This window comes from Eubalaena glacialis, chromosome 7, assembly GCF_028564815.1.
Source record: "Eubalaena glacialis isolate mEubGla1 chromosome 7, mEubGla1.1.hap2.+ XY, whole genome shotgun sequence".
Taxonomy (NCBI): Eukaryota; Metazoa; Chordata; class Mammalia; order Artiodactyla; family Balaenidae; genus Eubalaena; species Eubalaena glacialis.
In genome coordinates this window covers 21391073-21404880 of record NC_083722.1, presented here as the reverse complement: position 1 = coordinate 21404880, position 13808 = coordinate 21391073, and the positions used below count along the sequence as shown (strand labels likewise).

Sequence of the window (13808 nt, the reverse complement as noted above, 5' to 3'; positions counted from 1 at the left end):
CAGTTGCTCCCAGTTCACAGTCAGTCATCCCAAAGCTTAATCCATGGATCTGAGCTATGGAATTAGTCCACTTTCTTTCACTCCAGTTCCACACTTGCACCCCTAATAGAGTCATGGAAAATAAATGGAGAAAAAAAATGAGTGGAGGCCAAATTGACTTCTGTAGCTGGGTAAATTCTGTCCAAGGAGAAGGAGAGAACACCCAGATGGTGGAGAGAATCAAGGCAAGGCTGACCTTGAGCCAAGTTTTGAGATGAATGGTGGGTTTCTACACACCCACTTAGAACACCTGAGTTTTGAACTCTTTTGTCTCAAATGGAGGGGGTGCAGGAAGGTGGAGGATTTCTTCCCACAGAAAGTTATTCACTTTTTTGTCAGCCCTGACTGCAATGAAAAAGAAAAGAGAAGAGCAAGCATTAAGGGCATTAAAAGGGTCCTGGAGAGGCCTGCGCAGCGTGCCTGCACAGCATAGGGACATAGAGTCACTTTCTTAAGTAAAATGTTTCATCTCCATTTCATCACCTTGTCCCAATTTCATTGAGACTAGAAAATAACATTAAACCAAAAAAAAAAAAGTTTCTAATGATGGAATTTCAGACAAAGAAGCAGTTGACGGGAAGGGTCTTCACATGGCTTTCCTGCAAGTGATGGGTCTCTGGCAATGCTCAAGAGTTCTCTTCAGAACTAGCTCTGTGAAGTACCGAGCACCTAGCACAGTACCTGGTACCTAATACTCCACAGGCCCAGAAGAAAAAGAGGCAACTACTACTTTCGGTTTTTTGCAAGGAATCCAGATCTAAGCCTGCAGCCATGATTATATTCACTTCTCCTATTAGTGTTTACCTTAGAAAAATAACTTGTACACCCTTGATCGAAATCGGGACTACGAAGCCAGAATGAAGGGAGAAATTAACTGGGACGCACGCCCCCTCGTGACCTTGTGTCCACCGACGGTGGTTTTTATCGATAAAAAAAGCCAGACAGAAAGCAGATCTTAGGGGACATTCGTAGGAACTCTGGAGAATCTGTTTCTGGTGCTAGCAGAATCAATTGGTGGAAAATTTAGGAGTGCGGGGATTGGCAGGAACTATTGGGATGGCCAAAAGCCGAGTCTCATTGCCTGAGAAACTTGATTTGCCCTCCTGGATGTACCTACAATTTCCTTCCGGTCCCCGGTTTCCGTAGATATAATTCCAGTGTTAAACTCTTGCCCAACAGGTGTTTCTATGGATTCCACGCCCTGGTCCACCTGCACTCTGCAGTCTTCTCTCAACTGGATCCAGCACCGTAGAACAGATTATAGGTGGCGCCCCAGGGGCTGTTTGATAACCCGTACTTTGTCCTATTGTCTAACAACTAGAAACCAAGGTGGCCACGAGTTCTGAATTACATTCGCATATTAAAGTATGGGAGGCAGAAACGCCTAGCAGGCAGGGGAATTAGCTCAAGTGGTAGAGCGCTCGCTTAGCATGCGAGAGGTAGCGGGATCGATGCCCGCATTCTCCAGCTTTATGTTCCGCCTACCCTTCGGCCTTTATTTCCCTACTTCTGTAAATAAACACCTTGCTACAACGTTACTACGTAAAGGCCCAATTCTTAATTGATGGCCCCTCCCTTGTCTCCAGTGACAGGATAGGGAAGGTTGGATTCTTTGAGATTTCTCTCGCCTTTTGAAGATTTGAATATTGGTCTCTGCCAGGTGGATTTACAAATCTACACTTCAATTATTTATGCATTAATATTACATTTTTATTCTCAGAATCTATTTCCCACATGTATGACCTAATGAGGGCCACCTCAAGTTCTTACAACTGGAACAAATAATTTCCACTTCTTAATGAAATTTTGAAGAGCCAAAAATATGTAGGTATGTTTGAGGTTTGTTTTTTTTACATTCACTCATCCTCTTCTGGAGTCATCTGGCTGTTTCTACGGGGGTCGTGGGGCCGCTACTGCCAATTGATACTGGAATATTGCAGAATATGGCCCAATTATGGGAGGGAAATTGCAGTGGAGAACTTGTTTGGGTTGGAATCTATGGTGCGTTGGTGAGAAGCTCAGTCCAGGACTATCTAATAAAATTTGCAACCAAGGCCCATGTTATCTTTGAAAATTGGACAATTTTTCTTGTTTACTCTTTTGCCCTCGAGTCGCTTTCAAAGAGCAAGGGAGCTACCAGTTTAGACCAAAGTGGGTAGAAAATTCTATCAATTTTCCCCTTGTCTATTATTTTTAATTCTAAAATTTTTCTCTTCTGCAGTGGTTCTCAAACCTTGCAACACATTAAAATCACCTGGGAGCTTTTAAAACTACCAATGCCTGGGTCCCACCTTCAAAGTGGCGCAACTATAGGCGCTTTGTAAAATACTCCCAGGTGCTTCTGACATCCACCCACTTTTCTGCGCCAGGGTTGAGAATCACCTTTACATAATTAAACGGAGAAGGGGGAGTAGTGCCCCAGGGTCTGTGGGCGACTGCCAGTAGTTGAGCATCCACCTGGGAAAAAAACAAACAAAACCTTCGGAGAGACTCCGAACTCTAATACCACGAGGGGGCGCCCGTGCCCAACCAGTTACTAACCTTTGGTCAGCTACGTTCCTAGCAGGCCGCCCCTCCCCTAGTCTTGGGATGCCAGGTAGGGTGGCGGAGACTTGTCACTGGATCCCTTGCTTAGTGGGCCCACCTCTGATCCGCCTGGTCGGGGCTCGGGACTTCTTTGCGGCACGGGCCCTTTATGAACTATGGACCTGAAGTTTGATCGCGTATTAGTAATTATTACGGAGAATAATAATTTTAAAAATTAGATTCGTTGCACACTGAGATTACTCTTAAATGGATGCTAAAGAGATGAACAGCAAGGATATATATAGCTGAGAGAGACCTTTTTAAGGGTGAGGGTGAGAAAACCACACACAAAACGTGAACTCCTTCGAGCCGGATTCGAACCAGCGACCTAAGGATGCCTGGTGGGGGGTTATTCACTACAGTCCTCCGCTCTACCAACTGAGCTATCGAAGGAAGCACGACACCGTTTCCACCCGCAGAGCATGCCATCTCTGCACGAGGGTGGAGAGTCGTTGGCGCTTATTGTTTTATTCACCAGTGCTGTTGATTAGGTCTGCTCTAGTGGCCTCCACGTTTTTTTTTGTAACCCAATACTCCTTCACAGGACCACTGCCCTGGACCAAGGAGAAAACGGTAGCACCCACTGGTTTGCAAAAAGAAAATAAAATAATGAAGTATGAGGAACTGACAAAAATTTAGCAATGAGTGTTTTACTGTGATGAATGAATTTAAATAACCAATCTTAGATAGAATTTGAAGTACTTTAATCTGCAATTTTAACAGATAATTAACAGAAGGAGGAGGAGGAAGAAAACAAGCACAGGGTTAAACTCTTCAAAACCATACTAAGACGTTCTTAATTGACATTTAGTCCCTGTACATAAACCAGACGAACACACTAATTCTAAACTCAGAAAAAACCTGTCGATGGGAAGCTAAAATATTTTTAAAATTATCTTAACAAGGTAGAAAGTAATGTCATTCAAACACTAATTTTACAAAGTGTGAGTCTAGTCTAATTTTCTGTGACAGTCTGAAGCTCAGAATGGCTATTACTCTCATGTAAGTGAAATCCACTTGAGGTGGCAACCAACATCAGGAATCTTTGTTCACGTTCCACCAAAAATCATTACATTGTCATACAGTGGAGCCATACACATAGGACAAACGATCCCCCTTGTGCAAGTAGAACATTGAGACCAGTGTTCACTCCTCTACGGCACAAGATTTTTTTTTTTTCTGAATTGGAATTAAAAGCAAGTTGCTAATCACTTAATTTAGCCATTTAGCTCCTCAAGTCTTCATGAAACATCTGTTTTGAGGGGGCTAGTCTGAATAAATTAAATATAACATTTTATCTCCTCCCCAACCCCAATTGACTGAATAAGTTATCCTATTTTATAAATGTATTTAGTACTATCCATTTTGTAAAAATATGCTTTTACAAAAAGGATCCATTCCTTCCTTCCTTTTCTCCCACTCCACATTATAGAAGATTCAGACAGAGAGAAAGCTAGACAGGCCTTAAGGAGCCTTGAGAAAAGAACAAGCAGCAGATCTGAGGGATTCTGAGGTGTGTGTGTGTATGTGAATAACTTGAATTCTCGTAGGTCAAGAATCACGTCTGGTTCTTCCATATATATCTAGCCTTCTTTTCCGTATATTTACACAATAAAATATAACAGTGTGAAAATATAAGAAGCAGGAAAGTTTTGGTGTTCATTTCTTTTTCCCCTTCCTCAGTATTCTTAGATGCAGGTGGGAGATGAATTTCGAATCCTACCACAATAGGAAAGAATATGACTCCATACTGGATATGTTTCTTTTTCTTTAACTTTTGCATTCTATTAGTTTTGCTATAAATTAATCACTAGAGGGACGTTGCCTAAGGCTTAAAGTATACATAATGGCCCGTCTCCTGGAACCCTGCCTCCCATGCCTGAGGGGTTAAGCTAAAAATACCTTTGCTTAGCTCCCAGGGAAACATCCTGACCCAGCCTCCCTGTGAATGGCTGCAGGAAAGAAGAAATTAACATATCCCCTTCTGAGTCTGGCCAGAATCAGGAAATATTTGCAACAACTTACCTCCTTTTTTACTTTATCTCCTCACCTCCCCCTCTTTTTTCCAGAAAAGAAACTAGCATTCAAACCCCGGCAAGATGGTTCTTGAGGACTTTTGTCTTCCGTCTTCTCGGTCCGCCGGCCTTGCCCCAATACTGTAACAGGGAAGAGCAAAATCTGACTGCAATGTTGGATCTGTTTCTTCTACTTTGACCTTTGCTTTCCATTGCTTTTGTTCGGTCTATAGCTATAGGCATACATAATGGCCTGCCTCGGGGAACCCTGCCCCTCTGCCTGAATGTTAAATTAAAGTGCCTTTGTTCAGCCCACAGGGAAACACCCTGACCCTGCCCACCTGTGAATGGCTGCAGAAAAGCAGAAATTAACGCATCCCCTCCCCGAGGATGGCCAAAACCGGGAGATATTTTGCAAGACTTAAGGCCTTTTTACTTTACTTCCTCATCCCCTCCCCCTCTCTGTTCTATAAAAGAAACTAGCGTCCAGCACCTGATAAGATGGTACTCCGGGACGCTAGATCGCTATCTTATCTGACGCCTGGCTTTCCGAATAAAGTCACTATTCCGTGCCCCCAAAACTTGTCTCTCAATTTATTGACCTGTCATGCGGCAAGCAGTGGGAACTTGAACTCGGTAACATATACACAACAGTGACCTTTAATATTCACAAACATGCATTGAGCACTGACTATTCCAGGCACCATGCTAAGTGCTGGGAACACACAGAGGCAAATAAGATAAACTCTGTCCCCAAAAGGTGTCAAATTGAAAAGCTCAAAGAGTAAGTTTGAGTCATGGAGGTAAAGATTTTCAGCTTTGAAGGCTCTGACTCAAAACGCTTGGTATTTAAGTTAATGGGACCTCTCTTGTTGGTAGTTTAGACCATACTATATAATAAAAGTGTATTCTGCTAATGTAAACATTTATCTTTTAGAAAAAGTCCTAGGACTCTGAACTCTGGAATCCAGCTGAATATGAAAATATGTTCTGGCATACATATATTTTCCTCTTTATTTCATGTTCAAAAAATAATACTGGCTTGTTTCTGGAATGCCTGAGCTATTGCCATCTTGGGCTGCTGGTACAGATAATACTCTTGTGTAGAATACTTCCTTTTTCCTTTACCTATGACCCCAGCTTTCCAAGTCTGCTCTGGAACAGGGTTAAGCCCCTGACTTCTGTGTCTTGTTTACTCTTCTCAACTACCAAGACTTCCTGAAGCACACCTGACTATACAATTTGCTGTTGATAACCTTCTCTGAACAGACCTGTGTATTCACAAAATTGTGGTTGTGTCTGTCTTTGCTTTTCTTCCAGAGACTGTCCTCCCAAGTTCAGACCTAACTGTAGGCTAACATGTTCTTGTAGGCAGCCTCCAAATTACTGACCTCTGGCTTTTCTTTCATATCTGGCTCAGTCCAGTATCAGTCAAGCTCTAGTTATGAATAGAGAGTCTGTGGACTCCGCTTTCAGATTATCTGTCCCAAGGAAAAGCCACTAAGTTTTTTTTTTTAGTTAATTTGATAAGATTTATTAAACAATGTTATCTATATAAAAGATTAAGTATCCTAAAGGCAATGCAACTAAGTTATTCTTTCAACAAATATGTGAGAGCTTACTGTGTGTCAAATTCCTGAATTCCGAAATGTCTAGTGTGTTTTGCTTTTTTTGTCCCCCCTACTGTAGACTGAATATTGTCCCCCCCAAACTTATATGTTGAAACCTTAACACCCACCCGACAGTGTGGCAGTATTTGGAGTAAGGAAGTAATTAAGGTTGGATTGGTGTTCTTTAAAGAAGAGACATCTGGAAGCTCACTCCCTCTTTCTTGCACTGAGGACGTGGCAAGAAGGCAGCCATCTACAAGCCAAGAAGAGAGCTCTCACCAGAAATGGAATCAGCTAGTGCCTTAATCATGGATTCTTCAGCCTCTAGAACTGCAAGAAAATAAAATTTTTCAGTTAAGCCACCCAGTCTCTGGTATTTTGTTCTGGTAGCCCAAGCAGACTAAGACACCAGCCCCCAACCCGTGCCCTTTTTAACCACCTTTAATCAAGGACTCCTTTGCAGTTGAAGTGTTATGTCTAAGGAGTTAGGTTAGCTTGTGCTCAGGACCAAGCTCAGGATGGCCTTGGCCTTGGCCTTGGAGATGTTGGCACAGGTCTTGAGTTCAGAAATGCAATTTTTAAGTATGTCAACTCAATTTTAACAATATAGCCAAAGGGCCATAAGAACGGGAAAAAGCAGTCTGTTCCAAGCAACTCAAAAAATGTTTATAAACTAGAAATCCATTAAGTTAATTGACAACAGGACATGTGGCTTATTAACACCAGCAATACTTGTTCCTCTATCTAGGACATCCCTTTATAGTTTTCATCATACCAGGAAACCAAAACATTAAGCTGAGGCTGCTGGGTGATCAAGAGTTCAGGCTTTACAATAAGACTTAGGGCTTAATACCCACAACATGTAGTCTGTAAATCTTCAACGATTGTTTTCTCTAGTAAGTAGAATATTCATATGAGTCAGACACAGAGTCTCTGTTCCCTTGATTTTACTGGATAAACACTGGTAATTTCTTAACTCCGTTTCTGTCACCATCACCTATTTTTTAAAACAGTCACTCCAAGCACCTTCATTTCCTAATGCCAGACAGTTAAAATACCACTGAGAATTTAATTTTCACTTGAGTCAGTTACATTCACCCAGTAAGTAAATGACAGCCTTCTTGAAGGCACGGCCCATGTTATATGCATGTTTTCATTTTAAGTATCCAACAGGGAAAAGGCGCTTAATAAAAATATGTTCATCAATTAATTTGAAAGATGTCTTGAGACCTGGAAAACAGTCAAGGCTCAGTGTACTCTTCTAGGAAAGTTGTTTCTTGGCCATCCATTTTAAGTTGACCCATGATTCTCCGTTTCATCGTGTATATACTGACAATACTCCCAAATTGTAGGGCGTTTACCTAGTTTAAAACATGTGATTCCATGTGCCCAACCATAGGTGCTATTGATCTAAATAGGTAAAATATGGAACAGTTTTAAAACTGAATATAACATCACATGGAGCAAGGGATATATTAACAATATTCAGGTTCCTGAGTAAAAAATAAAGGAAGGTTTAGATGGGGGAGGATGGAGAGTGGTAAATTGTCCTGTCTCCAGCATGCTCAGAAGTGGGCATTCTTTCAATACAATATTGATAGTTCTGGGGCTCTTGGTCTCAATGGGTGCAGACAGCATTATCAGGTTTTCAAAGCGACATAAATATTGTTAACATCTAACTCGTTTTGCTCTGATTATACACTAGGCAACCTTTCATATGAATTTTGCCTTCCCAAATTTGAGGGCAAATAAAAACACACTGGGCCACTTAGTTTTTTTTCTTAGTATAAATTTATAAAGCTGGTATTCTGACTTTAAAGTTATTCTTGACTATCCTTCACACTCCCATTCAAGAGAGAATGGCAGAAATGCAATTTGGACTATAAAAACCAGGCTTAAGTCTTTAGATTTTATTTTGTAGGCAGTTGCAACCTGTTGTGGGTGGGTTGGTTCTTTTACTTGCCGAAGAAAGGGAAGAAAGGTTGGAAACAGCATTATCTATAAGGAGGTTCATTGTGTTGTTTAGGTGTGGTTGATCAGGAGCTGAAAGGGTGTATGAGGTAGTGGTAATAGAAAATCTGTCTCCCGTTATTACATAATGACACTTGCTTGGGCCAGAAAGTAGTCACCATTCTCAAAACTCTCCATGGACATTGCTGCTTCTGAGCCTCTGCCCATCAAACTGTTTCCTTTGTTTGGATCGTCTCCACCTTCACACTACCTTTTCCAACATCCCTGCATCCTAAACCTTTTTCGGTGGGGATAGTGCTTCAGAATCATCCCAGGAGCCTAAATGCCCTACCAGAGACCATGTATCTCTAGTTATCCAAACAAAAGCTCTAAGCCAGAGAAGTGCGTTGCCGCCAGGGGGCGATGAGGCTTAACGCTGCAGGAGTCATAGAGCTGGCCGGAATAGTTCAACAGAGCCAGTAAACCACAGCTGGTCACAGGGATTCCACGATTCAATACTTTCTAAAATTTCTCGTTTGACAACGGTGAGGCACTTTGTTTTGGAGATGAGAGGAAGGTGCAGAAATGTAGCTGACAGCAAAAAATTAAAGGAGTACTCGCCCAACGTGGGGCTCGAACCCACGACCCTGAGATTAAGAGTCTCATGCTCTACCGACTGAGCTAGCCGGGCACTCCATAGGAGATTTTCCCTCAGTGAATTAAGAGACTATAAAATTCTTCCTGGACCTACAGGGATTAATAGGATTCTAGATTTTTTGACTGTTTCTGTTATATAAGATGACATGAAACGCAAAGAATGTAAGCATTATCTGAAATTATTGGCATGCATTCCATTCGCTTTCACTACATCTTCCCTCTTCCCCTCATTCTCACCAACATGTCTTGATAGACCACAAAATGCTTCCGGAATCCAAGAGTCGGAATCTCTGAACGCTCTGAGGATGAGCCCAACTCTGGCACTCCCAGAGCTCCAGGCCTGGTTGCCAATGTGGCTCCAAGCTCAGTCCCAAAGGTACCAGGTCCTCGAACCAAAACACTGCACTGGGCCGTCTCCGTAACCCACTGAGACATTCCTCTCCTGTTTCTATCACCTGTCAACTCTGGCCCCTCTTGCCACGCTGTGTAAATGTGGTCCTAAAGGAATTCCCTGCGGTTTTCTCCCTCCTTTTCAGGCCGCTTGTTCTTGTTCATTTGTTGTCCTTCTCCACAATCAAGGCTTGCACACACAAAAAAGGGAGGCGGGAAGGGGTGTTGCAACTGCATTTTAATATAAAATATTTGACAACCACTGGAATATAGGATCCAGTGATTTTTGTGTATTTTGTTTACCACAGACTGCAAAAGCTCACTTATTATAGTAGATGCTAAACAAATATCTGTTTAAAGAGTGTACCAACAGTACGCTCCGGGAAGAGAGAAAAAGTGTCCCTTCTCAGTAATGAAGCAGAGCCCCTATTCCTGAATGATGGAGGAATACGCAACGAGGAAAGCCGAAATAACTTGTACAAAGGTTTCCAGCACCCCAACTCTATAGGTCAATATTTGATTTTTACATTTGAACCCATTTCTTTGATGTGATGAATAAATGATGGATGACATTGAATTGAGATATGACCATCGTCTTCCTATACTTTTTTTTTAATTTTAAAAATATAATGTTTATTACCTGGATTTTTAAAAATTAACTTTTATTGGAGTATAGTTGCTTTACAATGTTGTTTCCTATACATTTCATATGACCACAACCGTGGAGTCGAACTTCTAGAATAACCAGAAACCTTTGCTTTTGCAAGAGTCAATTTAGAGCTGATGGAAAACTGAGTAAGAGCCAAAACTGAAAAGTACTTGTCTCTCTTAATTAGAAGAGTTATCTAGTTACTTATTGGAATCAAGTGCATATACAGCCTACATATTTCTACATGAAAATATAGCAGTTTAATTTAACAGCAGATGTACCAATTTCTTTTGAGTGAGTTTAATAAAAATTCAATAGCGGGGGTAGGCCGCAAAACCTGGGCTCGTCCGGGATTTGAACCCGGGACCTCTCGCACCCTAAGCGAGAATCATACCCCTAGACCAACGAGCCATGTGTCGAACAAAACCTTTTCTAAACAGATTAAATATTTACTTCTCCGTTTTTCTTTCGTACTTCGATATATAACATTTTTTTCCGCCTCTGTTTCTGTCTCCCTGCTACCCTCCCTTCCTAGTTTTAAAACCAGATCGACTTGGCTCAGAAGTTCCCTGGATTTCCCCGCAACCGAATCCTTCGAAGATTGGTCTGTATAAAGCCTTATTTCTCAGAGATCGCTGATCCACCCTTTGTAAGAAACAACCGTGGCGTTTATTTAAAATGCAGAAACCTGTAGTCTTCCTCAAATCTACTGAGTCAAAGTCCCTGGGGGTGAGGCCCAATAAGCTGCATTTTTGACAAGCTCCCTAACTCCTCTTGGCTTGATCTCGGTATTTCCCACGGAAAATAGTGAAAATTCACTCAACGGGATATAAAGTTCTGAGGTCGTGAATGAATAAAGAAAATTCGTTGTACAAGGAACAAGGGGATACATAATTAGTGTTCAGAAAGTCTGTTTTGGTGGAAAACGAGACTGATTCAAGAGGCATAACATCGAGAAGTGGACGAAACAGGGTCTGCTGGTGTCGGTCAACGTGGACCAACTGGTTGGTGACAGACGGCAAAGTAGATTCTGGAAAAGGGCTTAGTCCTTTCTTACCTAAAACAATCAAAGTAACAAGAAAACACTTTTCCCAATGTGGGAGTTCTCCCTTCATGTGAGGGATGATCTAACCGAATAGAAATCCTCAACTGAGCAATCGGAGATCATGAACACTGCCTTTTCACACTTGCCCCGCATCTCAGTATGTTTTCAGACTATTTCGAGGGCAGTGTTTGGCCACTAAACAAACTGGTGACAGTGTTTCCTTCTAATGAACTTAATAACTCCTAAGGTGTCTTGCTGCTTTTCTGCTTCTCTTGGACAAAATTTTGAGCAATCTGTCTTGCTCAAAGACGTGTGTTCTGGACTCCCTAGGATGGTTTGGACTTGTGGCAAAATGTCTTTTGTGTAGATACCGCGGGTTGTCTCGTAGGACAGTACTTGGGCAGTTTGTTCTTCTGGCTGGAAGGTAATCAAAACTATTTCGGAGTTATGCTTAAAAAGCGACGCTGGCCCGTACGGGGATCGAACCCGCGACCTTGGCGTTATTAGCACCACGCTCTAACCAACTGAGCTAACCGGCCATCTGCTTGGGTGTTTCTTTGGAAGCTTTTACAAGAAACTTTTCTCGTTTTGATGTTTTGATAATAGGAACACTATGGTGCATCCGAGTTGCTGGATTCGCCTACACCAAACAAGGCTTCGTCCTTTTTCCAACATTTGTCCTACTTTTCAGTACCATGACTCAGCAACAACACCCCCTCCTCCCCTTTGAGTGTTTTCAGACCAGTTACCTCAGCTAGCCGTTCATTAATGGATCCTGGGCAAGTTTCCAGATTGCTCCTTTTCGGCCATCTGTCCATTGGGTGTGTTTTTCTATGTTTTCGATTTCATTCATTACAGATATCCTAAGAAACCTCAAAGGTATCCTGTTTCCCTCTCTACGTATACAGTTCTATACGCCGTGGCTAAAAGAGTACCGAGAAAATTAGAGGAGTATACAAAGTAGGCATTAATGTTTTTAAAGTGCGATTTCTGATTATGTAGGTAAAAGGACCTGGAGATGCCGGGGATCGAACCCGGGGCCTCATACATGCGAAGCATGCGCTCTACCACTGAGCTACATCCCCGTCCTGCACGGAGAGCGTTTGTAGCCCTTCCCAATTCTTTGAACCTGAATTTCTTTTTTTCCTTTCTGCAACTCTTAAGATTTTCTGAATGCTTAAATTAAATTCTCCTTTGCTTATTCAGCAAAATCTTGAAATGGTTAATGGGGCAACGTTCATGGGTATTCCGAGTGGAGAAAGCCTTCCAGTCATTGGACCCTTGTCAAGCACTTAACTTAGAGACGAAACGAAATCTGACGAGAAAAAAGAGAGTGGGACTCTCCTTTGAAAGCTTCTTTCCTTTTTTCTTTTTCCTTTTTTTCCCCTCTCCAAAGACAGCTGAGACCCAGCACGAAATCGAATCGCTCCCTCAGTCCCTAGACCCATATTTAGGTATCCAAAGCGCGGCCGAAAGGTGATTTAATTATCTCTTAAAAGCATCAGCATTGGATTGGCTTCCTTTTGAAAGTGTTTGGGCCCAAATGTAGAATATTTGACTTGTTTCTCTGGGAAGCCTAGGAACTAAAGGCCAACCTTCTGCAGTTTTTGACTGCACTGAATTCTATATGGTACTATAGAATATATCTCTATATGCTACATAGAGATATAGTGTTTATAAATATAGCATATATCTAAACTAGAGAGAGAAAGAAAGATACAATTTGGGGAGACATTATAATTAATGCAATATGGTTTTATCGCGGCCTTAAAGACCTTCACTGTGGCTGAGTTTCTATGCCAAGCATTTTCTGAATAACCAGCTCTGAACCGGCATCACAGGCGAAATGCCCAAAATCGTTCTTCTGAATGTATGCATAAATTGACTATAGTTGATGTGGAACGCCTTTTTCTTGTGTGAGCCCGGATAGCTCAGTCGGCAGAGCATCAGACTTTTAATCTGAGGGTCCAGGGTTCAAGTCCCTGTTCGGGCGTTGGTGTTTTCTTTTTCTAGTCCTATATATTCATCACAAAAAAATAGTAACAGAAAGGAAGGTAAACTCAAATCACAAGCTGATTTACCTAAAAAAAAAAAAAAAAAAAAAAAGAGGGGACCCTGAGCATGGCATAGTTATCACAACCTAGGACCTGTTCAGAAAATAGAAGGGCCTTTTAGCCGGAAGCCACAGCACAAAACATTTCATCTAGAGCACGAGTAAAAGTTTCATTAACAATGGTCACAAATTATCAAAGGCCAAACTCTTTCTTGAAAAGCAACCAATGTGCAGAACTGCTCGCTCTTCTCTACATTGGTGTGCTCCTCTCGGAGCTCAGCTCTGGGGATGCCCAGGTAAACTGTATAGAGGAGGTGGTGCCATACTCAGAATTCATGGCCTAGGGGCAGTGCTTTCCAAACATTTTTGGCCATGACCAGTTTGTAGTTTAGTTTACATCTGGACCCATACACACACGTGTAACAGGAACAAAGGTTGCCTGAATTACCACTTACCACATGCATTGCATTCTATTTCAGATTCCATGTTATTCTCAAAAATGCTGGGTGATACCCATGCTTAAATTCATTTTATATCTCCCTCATTGAGAAACACTGGGCTGTAGGGTGATCATAAAGATGAAACGTAACATATAGTACAGAACAATGGGTACTGTGCTTGTTGCCGAGTCCAAGCTCAGACCGCTAGCAGAATCACAGGCCAATAAATTGAGAAACGAGTTGCTGGGGCAAGGAATAGCGACATTATTCAGAAAGCCAGCAGACGGAGAAGATGGTGGACTAGTGTCCCAAAGAACCATCTTCCCTGAGTTAGAATTCAGGCTTCTTTTACACTAAAAGGGGAGGGGGCAAAG

General features: G+C 41.9%; 7 non-coding genes across 7 annotated transcripts; 2 read left to right on the top strand and 5 right to left on the bottom strand.

Annotated features, from left to right (window-relative positions):
* Positions 1-1433: 1433 nt before the first annotated feature.
* On the top strand, positions 1434-1506 carry TRNAA-AGC (transfer RNA alanine (anticodon AGC)). Its single transcript has one exon. It is a non-coding gene; the product is annotated as a tRNA-Ala (tRNA).
* A 1419-nt stretch (positions 1507-2925) lies between these two features.
* Positions 2926-3018, bottom strand: TRNAY-GUA (transfer RNA tyrosine (anticodon GUA)). Its single transcript has 2 exons — positions 2982-3018; positions 2926-2961 (listed from the first exon to the last, which is right to left on the bottom strand). It is a non-coding gene; the product is annotated as a tRNA-Tyr (tRNA).
* Positions 3019-8818: 5800 nt separating this feature from the next.
* Positions 8819-8891, bottom strand: TRNAK-CUU (transfer RNA lysine (anticodon CUU)). Its single transcript has one exon. It is a non-coding gene; the product is annotated as a tRNA-Lys (tRNA).
* A 1344-nt stretch (positions 8892-10235) lies between these two features.
* TRNAP-AGG (transfer RNA proline (anticodon AGG)) lies at positions 10236-10307 on the bottom strand. The gene has a single exon. It is a non-coding gene; the product is annotated as a tRNA-Pro (tRNA).
* Positions 10308-11406: 1099 nt separating this feature from the next.
* Positions 11407-11480, bottom strand: TRNAI-AAU (transfer RNA isoleucine (anticodon AAU)). The gene has a single exon. It is a non-coding gene; the product is annotated as a tRNA-Ile (tRNA).
* A 474-nt stretch (positions 11481-11954) lies between these two features.
* On the bottom strand, positions 11955-12026 carry TRNAA-CGC (transfer RNA alanine (anticodon CGC)). Its single transcript has one exon. It is a non-coding gene; the product is annotated as a tRNA-Ala (tRNA).
* Positions 12027-12861: 835 nt separating this feature from the next.
* TRNAK-UUU (transfer RNA lysine (anticodon UUU)) lies at positions 12862-12934 on the top strand. Its single transcript has one exon. It is a non-coding gene; the product is annotated as a tRNA-Lys (tRNA).
* Positions 12935-13808: the final 874 nt, after the last annotated feature.